Consider the following 17,914-nt stretch of genomic DNA (forward strand, 5'->3'; position numbering starts at 1 on the left):
GTGGAGTACAGGTACTTATACAGGCCTTCTGCATGATCAGTTGGTCACTTAGTGCAAATTCCATCCTAATCTGGGCTGGCGAGGTGTTATGCGGTAATTTGAATAGAGCTCTGAAGACTGTGCTCTGTGAGTTGTTCAAGCAGGCCCCCAATTTCCCCAGGAATGCCTCCAGACCATATGCCAGTGTTGGGACAAATTTGGCAGAGACTATTTTCAGCAATTTTCAAAAGAGAATTTTTAGGTCTTTTAAAAATTGCTCAAAGCCTGAGAGCGAATTGTAAGTGTAATGTATCTGCGTTGTAAATAAAGACGCTACAACAGTGTGGTGTCACACGCTGTATTTATTCATCTCATCTGCCCTAAGGAGCGCCGAGCCGATCCTCCGTAGGCACCGGCTTTCGCGCCTCTCAATGTGGATGCGCGCGCATCCGCCAAAATGGCCGATCGCACGTCACGTCATGACGTGACGTGCAACAACTAGTGGGAGTCACTACATATCTCCCCTTTTTCCAAACAAGGAACAATTGACTTACAGTTCGCTGTCCATGTCAAAGTCTCGAAACCTTGCTGGTCTCACCACGGTTCTACCACTCCTTGTTGTGCTTGCCGGGGTGGACGGCGTCCCCTTCTCCTGGATCACCGTGCCAGTCCTCCTCTCTCTCAGCGCAGCCGCGCTTCCCTCAGTTCTCCTCACTTCCAATTCCATCGCGGTATCTTGGCTGCCATTATGGTTTCTCTCCTCGTGTTGCTCCTTTCTCCTCTCGTGTGACTCTGCGTCCGGTTGCTCCTGCTCTTCACTGGGTTCCTCCGTGTCTTCCCATTCTGCTCCACCTTGATGCCAGCATAATACTTTGTTGCATCTGGCCATGCGATCTTGTGACCACACGTTTCCGTCACTCAGCAGGGCCGCTCTGACGTACACCTCCTTGACCTGCATAGGTTTACTGTACTTGCTGTCCCCCTTTCTCTGCAGCGTTGCCAACTTCACTCGTACCCACTCGCCTTCTTCCAGTTCTGTATTCTTCACGTTTCTGCGTTTGTTGTAGTGGTTGGCGTATATGGTTTGTGCCCTTTCCAAGTTGGCTTGTACCACTGCAGGGGACCATTCACTTGTTATGGTTTTTTCCTTCCATACTCGGTTATCACGAGTGAATGGTTCACGACCTCTCAGTATCTGGAAGGGGCTATACCCTGTCCCGGTGGGGGTAATCCTGTACGCCCACACCATGTGCCATATTTCTTTTTCCCAGTCTTTGTTGCTGGAGATCGCTGCCTGCACTGCTCCCATCACCACTCTATTAAATCGTTCCACCAACCCGTTGCCTGCCGGATGGTAGACTGACGTGTGTTTGGTACGTATGCCATTCCTCAGCATGAAACTGTTCCATTTCTCGGAAGTAAATTGGGGGCCATTGTCACTCAGGATGGACTTGGGGATGCCCTCTCTCACGAAAGTGTCAGATAGAAACTTTAAAATGTTCTCAGTATCCATTGCCTCATCCACTTTCACTTCCGGCCACTTTGAGTATCTGTCTATAAGGACGCATACGTATTTCTGGATACCTTGACCGTCGAGGATCGGGCCCAAAATGTCTATCGACAACTCTTCCCACTGGTTTTGTGGGGGGTCGAATTTACCCAATGCTGGACGTAAGGGTTTTAGCGTCTTGTCTGCTCCCTGGCACTGTGGGCAGTCTCTGACATGTTTCTGCGCCCGTAGATTCATACCTGGCCACCAATAGTTTTGCTTAGTCCTTAATTTCATTTTTCCGATTCCCAGATGGCCTTCATGTAGTATGTTCAGAAGCTTGGGAATGATGCTGTCCCGGGGGATGACTTTATCTCCCCTGTACACAAACACTCCATGGTCATCCATCGATAACTCCTCCCTGACCTCATGGTATGGTTTCAGGTTCTCGCTGGTCTGTCTTTTGTCCAGCCAGCCCTTGACTATGTACAACTTCACTTCCTGCATGGTGCGGTCTTCATCGTATGCGTCTCTCCACTCCTGATTCCCGATGACTGTCTCTTGGTCCTCCGTGAGTGCCACCATCTCCTCTCTTCCTGCTTGGTCTTCTTCTCCTGGCTCCATGGCCGCTGCTCTGCTCAGGTAGTCTGCTACCCTGTTCCGATTTCCTGGGATGTGCTCCACGTCGTATCTGAATTCAAGCAATTTTAGGGTCATCTTCGAGATCCTAGGCTTGGCACTGGCATGTCCACTGGATGTTAACACCTTCAATAGGGGCTTGTAGTCCGTTTTCAACTGGAATCGTGTGCCCCACAGGAATTGCCTGAACCTTGTCATTGCCCACATGACAGCCAACATCTCCTTTTCAATAACACTGTATTTCTTTTCCGTGTCACTTAGCGCGCGTGATGCAAAGCTGATCGTGTTCATTTCTCCTCTTCCCTGATCTTGCATGAGCACTGCACCCAGCCCCTTGTCGCTAGCGTCGGTCGTGAGCACCGTTACGCCTTGGGGCTTATATCCCTGGAGTGGCACCGCTCCCGCCACGTCTTTCTTGATGGTCTCGAATTCGCTCTGAGCCTCTTCTGTCCATTGGAAAGTTGTGCTCTCCCTTGTCAGCATCCTCATGTGGTGTGTCTTTGAGGCGAAGTGCTGCACAAATTTGCTATAATATTCCGCCATGCCCAAAAATGACCTGACCTCCTCCTTGTTGGTGGGTGGCGGTGCCTCATAAATAGCTTTTACATTTTCTGTTTTGGGAGTGATTCCTTTTACTCCTATCTCATGGCCTAAGTACGTTACTGACTCCATGCCTAGCCGGCACTTGGCCCATTCTGCTGTGAGGCCTTTGGCATCCAGGGTCTTGAGTACCTTGTCGAGCTTTGCATCGTGGTCCATTTTGTCTCGCCCCATTACCAGGATGTCGTCCTGGAAGTACTGGATGCCTTCCATATTCCCAAACAACTGGTGCATCAGTTTCTGGAACACAGCGGCCGCTGAGGCCAGTCCGAACGGCATGCGGCAGAACTGATAACACCCGAACGGGGTGATGAATGATGTTAGTTTTCTGCTGTCGGGGTGTAGGACGACTTGATGGTAAGCCAAGGTCAGGTCGATGGTGGAGTACCATTTGACTCCTCTGGTTTTTGCCAACATTTCTTCAATCCTCGGTAGAGGGAACTTTTCGACCACGATATTCTTGTTCAGCTCCCTCAGGTCAACACATAACCTGACCTTGCCGCTGGACTTCATGACCACCACTAATGGCGCGAGCCACTCTGCGCACGTGATGGGTTCGATGATTCCTTTTTTTTCTAAGTCTTGTAGTTCTACTTGAACAGCTTCTCTCACCGCTAGGGGCACGTTTCTTACTTTGTGGGCAACTGGTACCGCTCCGTCCTTCAGTACTATTCTGTGTAGGAACTTCTCCAGCTTCCCCACTGTGCCTCCGAATACTTTGGGGTATCCTTCTTTCCACCTGACCAGGTCTGGCCATGCCTCTGGTTCTGTGAGCAGTATCTGTTCCTTCCTACCTGGATCTAGTTTGATACCCAGGTCACCTTGATCCAGCCATCCCAACACTGATGGTCCCTTTTCTGATATGTACAGCTTACAGAATGCAGATCGGCCTCTGAACTCGAACTGCAAAGGTCGGAATCCTACCATCAGTATTCGGTCCCCATTGTATGTGACTGGTCAGATGTCCAGTTTCTCCAGATCTTGGCCTAAATGTGGCTTGAACACTTCCTCCCACACTGCTCTCTGGACGATGGTGTAGGGCGAGCCGGTGTCTGCCACCACGCTTATCGGTACTCCACCGATCGTCATATCTAATACTGGCTTGGTTGTTCTCCTTCCGTCCACGCTCAACAGCTGGTCGTATATGCACAGTACAGTGACAACTTCTTCTTCTGTGCTTCCCTCTTGGTCTTCATGATCCTGACCGATAAATTTCACCATGTTCTTGGCTGATTTCTTCCGGCACACCTTCTCATAATGGCCAATTATACCACAGTACAGACATTTGGCCCGGAACGCTGGGCACTTCCTGTCGTGCGCTTCGTGGAACCAGCTTCCGCATCTGTAACACGCTCTCTTGTTGTGCCCCGATTGTTTTCCTGGTGGTCCAGGGTTGCCCTGCCATTTGTTTGGTCCTTTTGAGGTGGAACTTTTGTATGTATAGTCTCTACGGGGTTCCTCCTCGTCCACTTTGTTCACCATGGGACTGGATGTCATGTCCTTCTTTGCGGCGTCTGCACACCTGCGTGCCAATTCTGCTCTTTTTACAATGACCAGCACCTCCTTCAGTGAGGTTTCCCCGCTGGCCCACAGTTTATCCCGTACATTCGTGCTCGTGGTGTGCATCACTATTTGATCCTTGATGAACTCGTCTTCCCATGCGTCATATTTACATGTGGCTGCCAGTTTCTTCAGGGCGGCCACGTACTCCTCTACCGACTCACCAGGGCGTTGTTTCCTTTGTTGGAAATTATATCTGTCTACTGACACGCATACAGCCGGCCGGTAGTGTTCGTTCAAGTCATCAATGGCATGGGCATACACGTCGTCGTCCGTGCTTCCCCTTGGTTTGGGCACCAGGCTCTTGTAAATTCTGAGACCCTCCGGGCCTAAATTGAGTAGTAGTATGCGCTTTTTCCTCTTGGGGTTGAATTTCTCCTCGTTTTCGTCTTCCAGGACTTCTATGAAGTTGTCTATATATTCCCTCCAATCTTCCCACTTCATGAGCGGTTCCCCTGGTTTGGACAAGAATTGAACTGGCGCCGTTGCGTACCCTGCTTGCGCGCTCATCTTTTTGCTCTTGACCGTGGGTGTTGTACTCCCTTGATTTCTGGGACTGCCTGGAGTGCTGTCTGTCTCCTGTTTTTCAGCTTGTGCCTGGGGGCTATCTGTGACAGCCCCTCGCCCTCTTTTACGGTAGCCAGCGCGCTTTACCTCCTTCCCGTTAGTCTCGTGGGTTTGGCGCGCTCATTCCTGACACCGACTGGGTCCTTCCTCTTCTCCCCCTTGCGTGGTTGGGCTCTGTCGCGCTCCTTAGGGTGTGGTACCTTGTGTGGTGGCTTGTGTGTCCCTCGTGGACTGCTAGATTCTTTTGGCTGCCTAGCCTCACTGTTCTGTGCCCTGCTCTGGGCGTTGGTTCACCGGTATGCTGCTGTCTCCCTCGTTGTGCTGCCTGTAGCATTCGGTTTTTTTTCTTTATTTTTTTTTCTGGGGTGTGAGGGTTCAGCATCCCACCCTCGTCGCCATTGTAATGTATCTGCGTTGTAAATAAAGACGCTACAACAGTGTGGTGTCACACGCTGTATTTATTCATCTCTTCTGCCCTAAGGAGCGCCGAGCCGATCCTCCGTAGGCACCAGCTTTCGCGCCTCTCAATGTGGATGCGCGCGCATCCGCCAAAATGGCCGATCGCACGTCACGTCATGACGTGACGTGCAACAACTAGTGCGAGTCACTACAGTAAGGAAGCCAATTTTGGTTTTAATGAGTTTAAATGTAGTAGTTGACCTTCCTTTTCATCCATCCAACATCACAAGTATTTATATTTGTTAGAGATGGTCAGGCGGCAGTTGTTAAGATGCCAGTGGTAGGGTTTGGTTTTTTTTCTGACCAAAAATCACGATGTTCGTTTTTTCGTGGTTAATTTTCATCTTGTTTGCACAGCAGTAGATGTGTAAAGCGTCTGCAGTCTTTAAAGCCCTATCGACATTTGGCTTAACAGGACAACATCATACGCATAAAGAAGTGAGGTAATGTGTTGGTTCGCTAATTTCAGGGCATGGCCGAATCTGCGGTTTAGTGTGGGACCCAGCTCACTCATGTATAAATTAAAAATAGTTGGTGCTAGTACGCACCCCTACTTGACTCCTTGTTCAATGCTTATTGAAGCTGTAGTGTGTGATCCCAATTTTACTCTGGCCCAAGTATTGGAGTAGAGCAGTAGGATAACTTGTAATAATGGCTCTGGGATTTTCCAAGCTGTAAGTTTGGACCACAGTAGTTTACGATTAACCTGATCAAAAGCTTTACTGTAATCTATTAAACAGCAGTACAGTGTTCCTTCTTCTGTATTTGTTTTGCTGCAAGCATCCTTACAGCCACAAGGTTGTCTAAAGTGTGGACCATGCACCCTGTGACTTTTGGATTGTGTTTATAGCACGCCAGGTTTGTCCTATTATCTCACTGAATGGACCAATGTATTTTTTTATCTACTAATTAGAGATAATGTCACCATAATAAGAGGTCTGGAAGGAGGTGCGTTCTTTTCTCCCTAGTTGTGAACTTCTTTGTAGGCTGTATTCGATTCAATTATCTTTATTGCGTGATTAATTAAAATCTTTGCAGTAGAAAACTACATTCAGAATCAGCCTGTGCAAAATACGCATGAAGCCACTTAATTCATTACAGTGAGATTGATTTAAAAATCATTTAAAATTTACAAGGGTCTATACTATTGTGAGAAAAAATGAAATCTCATTACTGTGCAAGATTTAAGATACAATAAAAGAACCTAAAAAGCTCCTAATTAACAGTTGTTAGGCAAGGTTTATTTCCTACTCTCTATACACTGAAACTCGTAACAGATCTACAGTAGTGGCAAAGATTGTCGTCATTTGAAAAATTTGGAACAGTACTTAATAATTAAAGGTTGCGCGGCTGGTTCTTCTTTTTGATTATGGCCTTCTGTAATCGATTTGTCAATTAGCAGTTAGATTTAACATAATGTTTGCTATTCTCATGCTAGCTGAATGTCAATTCCTTCGAGACTGGCTTTTAATGCTTGCCTATGTGTTCGAATCCATCTTTGGTTCCAGAGTACTTTTAATAATAGTCTACCCTCTTTGTCTAGACCCTTGCAACTACACAGTAAATACAGGTAGTCCTCTTTAAAATCACCGCAGATTCTGCAATTCGTTGTTGTTTCTGGTCGTTCCCAAGGTGGGTGGTGCTGATTTAAAGGTAAGACGCCCATCCTCAATTTCAGGTAGGATTCCTTCACAATCCTTGAGAACCCTGTTCCCAATTAAGTTTGTGGTAAAGACCTTGTATATCTCTGGATAACGAACCACCGGTGAGCCCTCTAAGTCAATGTGGCTTCATCTTCTTCCAGAGATAGTAGCTTTACTGTTTTATTTACAAGCTTCTTAACATTTTTGTGAGGCCCATTAATTTCCCAATGGTCTTGCAGGGCAAGAGAGCCTATTGCTGTTTGGAGGCTGACCACTGCAGGGCTATTTTTACTCCTTTCCAGCTCTTTCCATAAATATGAATTCAGAGAACCTGACTCTGCTCCCTTTATTCTGTGCCAGCATTTGGTGTAGGCACCCTTGCGTGCTACTTGCTGTTTTTGGAGGCCAAACTCTAGCCTTAATTGTGCTGGTGAGGTGTCCTGTGGGGGTTTAAATAATATTTGTGTTGTTTTTGACACCACTTTGTCCAAGATTGTCTCTTCTCTCCCTCTCATACCATAAGTGATAGTTAGTAGCAGTTTTGCTCAGAGCACTTCTAATAGAGGTGTTAGATTTGGGCACCTTATTTTTTGCTTGGTCTTTTTTAGTGCTACTGCCAGTGTGATCCCTCTTGTTCTGATCAATGCTTTCTGTTGCCTAAACGATCCCTTTCGGTTGAAGATTATGCCCAGGTATTTATATTCTTTGACCACCTCCAGCTGTTGGCCCCCAGTTCCCATCGAGGTTGGTGTTTTTTATCCTTTTCATTGAGTATCATCACTTTTGAATTTTCTAAGTTTAGAACCTGGTAAGCGGGGAGATGGGACAAAAATAAATTCAGGAACAGGAGGGTGATTGCGTGTTATTTAGCACAAAGTTACTAGGGATATTTCATGCACATAATAAGTTACATCGACCGGCTCAGTCCATACTAAATGCCAAAGCTACAGGGGGTGGACACTAGGGCAGGTGACTAAAGTACCAGTTACACCACATTGCACTTCTTTGCTTGGTGTTCTCGCTTCTGAGGTGACCTAGAATAACCGGACTCCAAGCGGGCGTCACCTGTCTTACGTGTCGGACAGCATGCTCATGGAGATCTGTAATTGTATGGTCAGAGGGTTGCAGATGTAGTTGTTACTGTCTTCATTACTGTATCAATGGGTGTTAATGTAAAACGTCTTAGGTGGAGGTGCGTTTATGGCAGTATACAACAGGTGCAGTCACAGCCCAATCGCAGTAAATCTACAAACTCGTAACATTCCTGTAGTTAAAAGTAAAGTTGCAGCACTTCAGTAGCCGCTGAGTCCTGATCTGCCCATCAGTAAAACCCGGAAAAGCACCATCAAAATGAAGCATGAAGCGTGGGGTGCACAGACAGCATGCTTATAAAACAAAAGTCAAAGGTTGTTTACATAGTAGTGGAAAAATGCAAATACTGTCCAAACATGAAGCGCGGCATCCTGAAGTGGGTGCCCTGCTGATAGGCAAGCAGAGGAAAGAAAACAAGGAGCGACTGGCGGTAAAAAAAGAGTTCTCCCAAATGAAGATAAGGAATTAAAGCACAGAGAAGTTGCACTTCACTGGTGCTCCTCTTCCTTAAACGGAAGCCAGCTATCAGCTGCTCAAGTGAGTTAGGAGGCAGGAAAGAAGACCGACTCTGGAGTGAACCAATGGAAATCAGCAGGTGGGATTACACTCAGTACGAGTGATTTACATCAGGGCTTGCAGACAGCGCTTGTGCGCTGATGCTCGACCTAAAAAGGGGGTAAGCATGAAAGCAGATCCTACTTTCCTACAGGCATCCGCCATAAGCGATGAGTCGCTTGGAGAGTCAGGTCCCATGTGCCTGGGGTTAGACAACACTTCTTCCCCCAACTTTGGTCTAACACCACATTCAACACTGAGGGGAGTGCAAATGGCGGACTGCTTGTACCATGATGCAAAGGAGCAAACTTTCATGGGATGTGATGTTGTTTCTGGCCATACCCTTTTCCCTGTCCAAACGTATGTACATTGCCTGCTCTACCATTTGTTTCAAGTTCCTAACATTCCATTTTGTTAAAAAAATATATTTCCGGCCTGTTTTCAGAATCTGTGCTCCATATGAGGAGACTCTGCCTTGGATGCGGAGAGTACAAACTCAGGCTGGAGATTCAAAAAACGTGGCAGAACACACGATTTTCATACAGGAAATACATCACAGGAAGCTTCTGGCAGCCATTTTCTGTTGATCCTGAGTCTTCCTCTGCATCAGATCAGATCCTTTGTCAGGATAGCTGCCCACTGCTCAAATGGAGGGATCCCTCTGAACAAATGGATCCTGCCTGTCCAAATGGAATCCAAATGTCCAAATGGATTCCAGAGGAATTCCAGCAGACAGATCAAAGCTCACTATATGGGTGCCTATTTAAACCTCTGTATACAATGTGGTATGGACTCAAGGAATGCTACTGGCATTATGGAAATCTGCCATAATTACCCCTTTCCAAAAGAAAGGTGATGTGGATGATCCTGCCAATTATAGACCAATTACCCTACTCGATGTAGCAGGAACACTATATGCAAAGCTGTTATGCACTTGCTTAGATGATTGAATGTGCGACGATGGGATTACCAATGCATCTTTAGGAAAGGTCAAGGAACAACTGACCGAACAATGTGGCTATTTAACATCGTCCTGAAATATACAAGCATTAAAAAATCTAAATATATTTTAAATTTATTGACTTAAAAATGGCCTTTGATACTATAAACCGTGACCTAGTTTGGCAAACACTATCAGCCCAGGGCTGCCCAACAAAATTAATATCAGCAATTAAGCTATTATACAAGAATAATAATACTACTTCGGTTAGATATGGCTTAAGAGGATACATGTCTGAAAGCTTCAATATAAATATTGGAGTCAAGCAGGGATGTGCCCTGGCCCAAGATTTGTTTAATATCTTCATCAATGATATCACCAACCAACTGAAGACTTAAATCTTGATATGCCAGTCTGTCAAGGTTATAAACCACCAATTCTGCTGACAATGCAGTACTTTTATCACGTAAGGAATTAACCATGCATAAGCTCTTACAGGCATTTAAAAGCTACTGAGACACAAAGAAGTTACGGATTAATACTACAAAAACAAAAGCTACGATACTAAAGGGCTGTCCTACATTTAGGAGCTCTTTTATAATTTATATAATTTATGGAATCCCTTTGGATTGTATTGATTATGATTATTTAGAAGTAAGATTTGACCCCAAGGTGTCTTCGTCAGCCCAGTTACTAAAAGGAAAGGCGACACTGAGTCAGTATGCCCACAGTGGTCTTAGCTTTGTCAAAAACCAGGGGAGCATTTTGATTGGGCCCACTCTTAAGGCGTATAATGCACAAGCACTTGCAGCAGGGCTATACGGAGCAGAGTTGTAAGGCTATGAAAATGACAAGGAGTTGGACAGGGCAGAGAATACCTTTTTACGAATTTACTTTGCCTTGGCCCATGGACTTGGATTGAGGCATGAACTGGCCATTAAATCCGTCGAGCAGTATGCAGCATTACATCCTGTCTACAATCCCGTCAAGTTCTGTGTGAGAATATAGACAAAATTTGAGTTGAGATCTTGGGGCTCATTACAAAGGCGAACGGATCGGCTTCCGCAGTCCTATCAGTGGCGGTTGAACCGCCGCAGTACTGTCGTAAGCGATCGGCCCATGCACCGTATTACTATGCATGCGATTAGGCAATTTTCTGACCGTCGTGGTCCCTCCAACTCAAACAGCAAACTCCGACTGTACCTGTGTACGAAAGGACCAATGAAAGCAGTCAAACAGCGGAAGCCTCACAATCCGCCTGCCCAATAAGGATGCGCCATTCCTACGAGCCAAACGTGGCAGTCCAACAGGCTCATCACAGCTGGCGGAAAGGGACTTGGAGCCGGGCAAAACCCACCTGTACACAGCACCGCAGATCCTGTGCCACCATGGATTCCATGGTAGATGTCCTGCCGCTGCTCTACCTGCTCGATGCCATACAAAATCAACAGCAGCGGGTCCATCAAAACACCACATGAATGCAGCATCCCTTCAGCCACATTCGAATGAAAGAAACTATGCCAGGGACTCTCCTAGACTTCTTAACTTTTTCTTTTGTCCTGAACACCATTTTGCTGCTGCTCCTGCCGCTTTTCTCTGGACCCTGACACGCCATCTTGTCCATTCCCTCGTCCTTTAACCCTTTTCCCTCATTTCCCCCTTGACGATCCTCAAATGTTTCTTCCCTTTTCTGATTTGCCTTTTCTCCATACCCTTGTATCCCTCCCACCCACCCTTGGTTCTGTGACTGCATCCCCCCCCGACCCGACTTAATGGAACTCTGCATTTCTGTACATAGAGATAACTCTAATCACTAGTATATGCAGTAGACCTTTGTACTCTCTATCATTCCTATGTGACTCTTAGAGTATATCCATTCGTATCCCTTCCCTATGTATATAGAGATAACTCTAATCACTAGTATATGCAGTAGACCTTTGTACTCTCTACCATTCCTATGTGACTCTTAGAGTATATCCATTCGTATCCCTTCCCTATGTATATAGAGATAACTCTAATCACTAGTATATGCAGTAGACCTTTGTACTCTCTACCATTCCTATCTGACTCTTATAGTATATCCATTCGTATCCCTTCCCTATGTATGTAGAGATAACTCTAATCACTAGTATATGCAGTAGACATTTGTACTCTCTACCATTCCTATGTGACTCTTCGAGTATATCCATCCGTATCCCTTCCCTATGTATATTGAGAACTGTAATCACTAGTATATGCGGTAGACCTTTGTACTCTCTACCATTCCTATGTGACTCTTAGAGTATATCCATTTGTATCTCTTCCTTGAGTGACTCTACTATTTGTACATCTGCAATTTCTCTTTCTATTTGTATCGCTTCCTTATGTGACTTTGCATCTTGTACATTTGCAATTTTTCCTGTTTGTATCTTTTATGTTTTGCAACTGGTTCTTATGTAAAGCGCTCTGACACCTTCGGGTAAAGTTTGCGCTATATAAAATCGCATTAAAATAAAAAAATAAAAATAAATCCACAGCCAAGCAATGCAGTGCCATGGATAAGCAGGTACAGAACTTGCTCAGATGATTGTGTGGGCCGGCGCTAGGCATGGGCAGTGTAGGCAGCTGCCCAGGGCCTGCGCACATCTTACCAACAAAGGGCCCCGTGGCAGTACCAAAGGGCCATGGCATGGCTTTGCAGATCTAACTCTGCCCACACTATTATCTCCTCTTGTGCCACATCCGTGGTCCATTTACATGTGTCTCGCCCTCACGCACATCCCACTTATAAGGGTGTGGTGGCTTTTCTGCGGAGGGGGAAGGGATTATCAGCACTTAGCCCAGGATATAAGGGGCTGGGCAGTGTTTGGAATGAAAAAAGGTGAAAGGAGTGTGCACCTATATTTATAAGGCGTGTCACAAAGCAACAGGAGGAGTCACCGTCCTGGCTCCTGAAGCATGGGGGTCATATTTCATATAGTTTGTTTTGGTATTGGCCGCTGTGGCTGTGGGGTCCACCAGGGTGCCACCTCCCCTGGGCCTCACAGTCATCATGCTGTGAGGCCTGAGGGGGGCACAGGGGGGGACTTGTTCCGTCCTAGTATTACTACATCCTAGCTCCAACACCCAGAGAAGGGGGCCCCATATCTGGGCCACAAAGCACTTCACCATCATTGAGGAGGAATAGCAGAGAAATCATGCATCCTGGCTTAGAAGCCCAGGCAATGGAGCCCTTTCCCTGGGACTCACATTAATGGTGTAGTGCTGTGAGGGGGGTCTTTGCACTATATAAATGCCACCTAATATAACAATAATAGCGTACTAACGATGCAATAGATGAATAGGCTAAGCTGACATGAAAGATATAGGTAATCTGCTCAGGTGACACTGAGGTTGTAGACAGATAGAGTAACAATCAATCAAAGCGCACACACACCATATGGGTACTGGGCACAACGTGAACACTACAAAAACTGTACAGCTCACCGTTTAAGTCATCGGAGGACTTGCCTCAATCATGATCATGCCAATACTAAGTAGGCTAGCCCAGTGACATCACCGAGCCCAGGGCCACACCAAATGTACTCTAAAATGATTTGCCATATAACAAAGCACACCATTCTGTCCTCCTGAAGGGTACAGTAGTAGTGCATCACTAGACAGCCATCTGAGCAGCCTGGATAAATGACTTGGTTAATGTACTTCGACAAATCACTGCTATCATTGCAATGAACACATTTCAAGATGTGGTCACAATGAAAGGGCTGGCATGTGTGTCACTGAAAGCTCCCACTCTGAGGATCAGAGAGCATGTGATGGCCTCATTAGGACATCATACTACATCGGAGTCTGTTTGTGTGGGAAGTCCTGCCATCATGGAACACACCTCATGCCAAATGTCGCTGCATCTAATGAATGACAAACATTTCATTGTACATACTGTATGTTTGGTTGTTCTGATGCAGCTGCTGATGCGCTTCTGAACAGCATTACAGATGTAGCCAGCTATCTACAGTGTACATGTGTCACATGAGCAAAGTCCCTGTACAATGCCGCCATCACTCATATGAAGGTAAGATCCCAGACATGTTGGAGTAAAGCACCTGTCGTAAGGCAATGAAACACAGTGACCTTATGGGTACTGAATAGGTGTCTTGGCTTTGGCCTTGTCAAAGTGCACCAAATGAGTTTATCCTAGGTACAACTAGCCCAAGTCATGTTCTTGTTACACTGATGCATACCACATCTGAGAATCAGCATATGTACAAGTAGTGTACTTTGTGCAACAGTTCCATTTGCACTTCAACTCTGCTGCAGCCTGGGCCGTGGACCACACAGGCCACATACCAGTGTCATTGTTTGTTCTCTGCATGCTGGGCATACTGTTCCCACATTACAAATATATGCTCACATTTTCATACTCAACAGTACATCTTGTGGCTAACCTATACATGACCTAACAGTTGTGGGTTACTATGGAGGACATGGTATATCCCTGACAGCAGGTTTGTGAGGCCTCATTTGTAATAGCTGGAAATGTGGAACTGTACATCTATCTAGCATCACCCTCACACAGGACACATACACAAGTTAGGGTGTAACACCTGCACATTTGTTATAACATATTCCGTTCAGTGATCAGCTGTTTCATCATAGGCAACAATAGGTCTAAACCTGCATAGATATGTGCATACAATAGGTGAAGGGTCTAGGCCGATATACACAGCACCATTATGATGTTATTTCCACAACGTATATTGCAACATAAAGCATTACATCATAGTCCTATCTTATGAGACCCACTGCTGCAGGGTCAGGTGTCTCTGGGACCTGGCAGGGGCTCCCTTCCTGTGGTCGCAGCAGTTGCTGAAAGGCAAGGTATAGTTGCACCACAGGAAGGGGTAGTTGTTGGGGGAAAAGCACTGCAGAATGTGGTGTTGATATCCCTCAGCACCCCAACAAGCTAGTCCATGGTGCTGTTGTGTGTCTCCAGCCTATGGTATATGGATGTCTGCCACTGCTTCATTTTCCTGAGTTCCTCCAGTACAAGGCCAATCACTCATTGAGTGCCCTCAAAGGCACCCAAGACTAGGACGAGGCTTGCCTGGGCGTCAGGACCACCAGCGGCCTCAGTTTGGGTGAGTGGCCATGCAACGGGCTGCAACCTCCCACTGGCTCCCCCCTCCTCAGTGAGAGTGTGGTCACTCCTCACCTCTGGAAGGGGGGACATGGGATAGTAGTGTTAGGACCACTGGTTGTTGGGGCAGAGCACAGCAGAGGTATAGAAGCTGGGGTAGAAAGGGCATTTGTGGACACACAGAGAATCACTGTGGCCGTGTGTCCAGGGTCACCAGATGGATCAGGTTGGTCCTCCACGCCCATGGCTCTGGGATAATCCGCATCACTGGAGCCTTCATCCAGATGTGGGGATGAAGTCTGGGTGGTACCGTGACTCTGGCTCGATGTGCCAGATTGACCTGTTCAGAAACTAATTACATTGTTAGTGAGGTAAGTGTGTAGACCATCATCATTTGGTACATAGTGAGTTCAGGCCTGAGAAGGAGATTCACACAGTGAGCTCTCACTGTAGGGTTAAAGTCGTTTAAAGTACATTCGGGGACATCTATTACATGAATTGGTCTTGGCCTGATCTTTTGCTGTACTGATGTGCTTCATGTTGGAATGTGGGATGGCCTTGCCATCTCCAGATAACTTGAACCCAAAGCAGCGTAGAATGAACATGTGTAATGGCACATTCCAAACCCTATTTGTGTACTATATAGAGATACACTGTTCTTGGATTATCATAGGTACTCATTTGTGATGTGTAGTATCAATGGGTCATCAGCAATTTCATGTAAGTTATTTCTGCTTACTGCATTCATGATACTACATGTTTGTACTTGCTAAAGTGTCATTCATGGCCTCAATCTTGTGTGTTATGGAGAGCAGGGTATGTTCATGCTAAGTAGGCAGTCATGTGTCTGAGCTGAGCATTGTGTATGGAGTGATCAGTCCATCTGACCTAGAATCAGTTGTGACATGGCTAACAGGTGAGCATGGACAGGAACACAGGTGGCTGTAATTGGGATTGAGCAGTACATGGCCTCATGGTAGTTGTAGTTGTAGTCTTTAAAATCTGTAGAATCCCAGCCTTGAGTAAACATATAAATAAATAAAACAAATTCTGTTGCGTTCACTGCATCCCCAAATGCGATGCAGTGCACGCAACAACATTTGTTTTATTTATTTATATGTTTACTTACCTATAAAGCTCCGTAATCCATAGATTACTACCCCCACCCTGCCCATCCCCCTCCCGACATCACTGCCCGGAAGCTACTCCTACTACCGACTGCGGCTGCATCCATGTCCATATTTATACATTTACAAACCTATCCATCATGTTTCCTTCCATCATCATTTCACTCATCCATCCCTCAATCAACCCTTTTACTCATCCATCATCCATCCATCCTTTCACCCTATCCATCCATGCACTCATCCATCCACTCTTCCACCCATCTATACATTAACTCATCCATCCAGCCATTCAGCCATTCAACCGTTCAGTCATCCATTTACCCATCCCCCTTCCTCTTTCAATTCCCCTTTCACTTAGCCATCCATCCTTCCATCCACCCACCCATCCATCTACTCGTCCACTCATAAATCTATCCATTGAACCTATCATTCATCAATCCACCCTTTCACTCCTTCAATCATCTATCCATCCTTTTGTCCATCTACCCGCCCTTTCACTCACTCATCCAGTCTTACATCCACCCTTTCACTCATCCGTCCATCCATCCACACTTTCGCTTATCAATTTATCAATCCACTCTTTCACTTATCAATTCATCAATCCATCCACCCATTCACTCGCCCGACATCCACCCTTTCACTCATTCATCCATCCATCATTTCACTCATCTATCCAGCCATCCATCCACCCATCCCTTCACTTACTTACTCACTCACCTTTTCATACTAATTATGAGACCCATCAAGAACTCCACCCTCGCTGTAGTTCCTAAAGCAAGGGGTGGGCTGGAGCAGGGTTCACTATGCCCCTGCACATAGGCAATCTGAAAAAGTGGAAGGCATGAGTCATGCATGATGCAGAGTGCGTTGACGTGGGGCGACTGTGACATGGTGTTGTTTCCAGAGCTTCAAGTGGGATGAAAAAACTGGGGGAGTCTCTCCAAAAGCGTGTTTGATGTAATAAAATGCGTGGCTTAAAACACATAAAGCTAAACATCTGTACTTAATATAATGTGCCGCCCGACTGGTATTTTTGTTGCTTCTGTCGTTGCATACAACAAGTAACGTTACATTTAGAACAAGTAATGTTACACTTACAACAAGCCAGAACTATTGGGTTCGCCTACAGTTGTTAGTTGCATAAAATAAAAAAGCAGCAACCATGGCTGCTATACTATAACTATAATCCTTTCCTTTCAACTTCTTTCACCGCCTTCCTTTGGCTAACTGGATTCTTACCTAGCAGCAGCATAGGCGTTTTTGCACTTCCAAGTGACAGAATGCCCTGCCCTGGACTGAGGTTGTAGGAGGCCACCACATGCTGTGCCAGCCCAGACTGATCCATTGTCATTCTGTATGTGGCAATCAGTCCCACTCAGAAAGGTAATGGGCGGAGTGGGGCTGCTCTTGTGCACAGAGGAGTGCGAGGCAGCCCCATCAGGGAGCTGAGGCCTCTTGCAAGGGAACAGCTTTGTTCCCTGCAATGCCTAAAATTACGGACAAATGGTGATTTCCTGCCTGAGGACGAGCCCCGGCGTGTCAGGCCTCCCTCCGGGATGCATTTGTGCACATGGGCGTGCGCAGGGGGTGGGGCATGGAGAGGCGCTACGGGGATTGGGGGTGGGCAAGCGCCCCTGCGGACGCCCATGAATATGGACACTCCTTTTCTCATCTCCAATGCCAAATCTGAACTTGGGGGTACCATAGGGCTACATTCTTTGCCCCACCCTTTATATATATATATATATATATATATATATATATATATATATATATATATATATATATATATATATATATATATATATACATATATATATATGTATATACATATATATATATATATATTTATGGCATGTGAACAAGGGCTTTGGCAGCCCGAAACGCGTCTTGCCCTCGCTATTTTCAACCCCCTGCACATTAAACAGCTGTGTATCCAGTTCGTGGTCCGTCTCCTTATTGCCCGGAGGGTTCTGATGCTCACAGGAACCAGTAGTGGCTGTTTTTGGAGTTTGTGCTGATATATATATATATATATATATATATATATATATATATATATATATATATATATATATATATATATGTATATATGTCACCTTTAGCATCCTTGGTAGAGAAAGATTGAGTTAAGATTGTCTCCTACAC

General features: G+C 45.9%; 1 protein-coding gene across 6 annotated transcripts in view; it reads right to left on the reverse strand.

Annotated features, from left to right (window-relative positions):
- DNAH17 (dynein axonemal heavy chain 17) overlaps positions 1-17,914 on the reverse strand; it is a 12,633,448-nt gene that overhangs the window by 909,069 nt on the left and 11,706,465 nt on the right. The window lies entirely within an intron of this gene.

This window comes from Lissotriton helveticus, chromosome 7, assembly GCF_964261635.1.
Source record: "Lissotriton helveticus chromosome 7, aLisHel1.1, whole genome shotgun sequence".
Taxonomy (NCBI): Eukaryota; Metazoa; Chordata; class Amphibia; order Caudata; family Salamandridae; genus Lissotriton; species Lissotriton helveticus.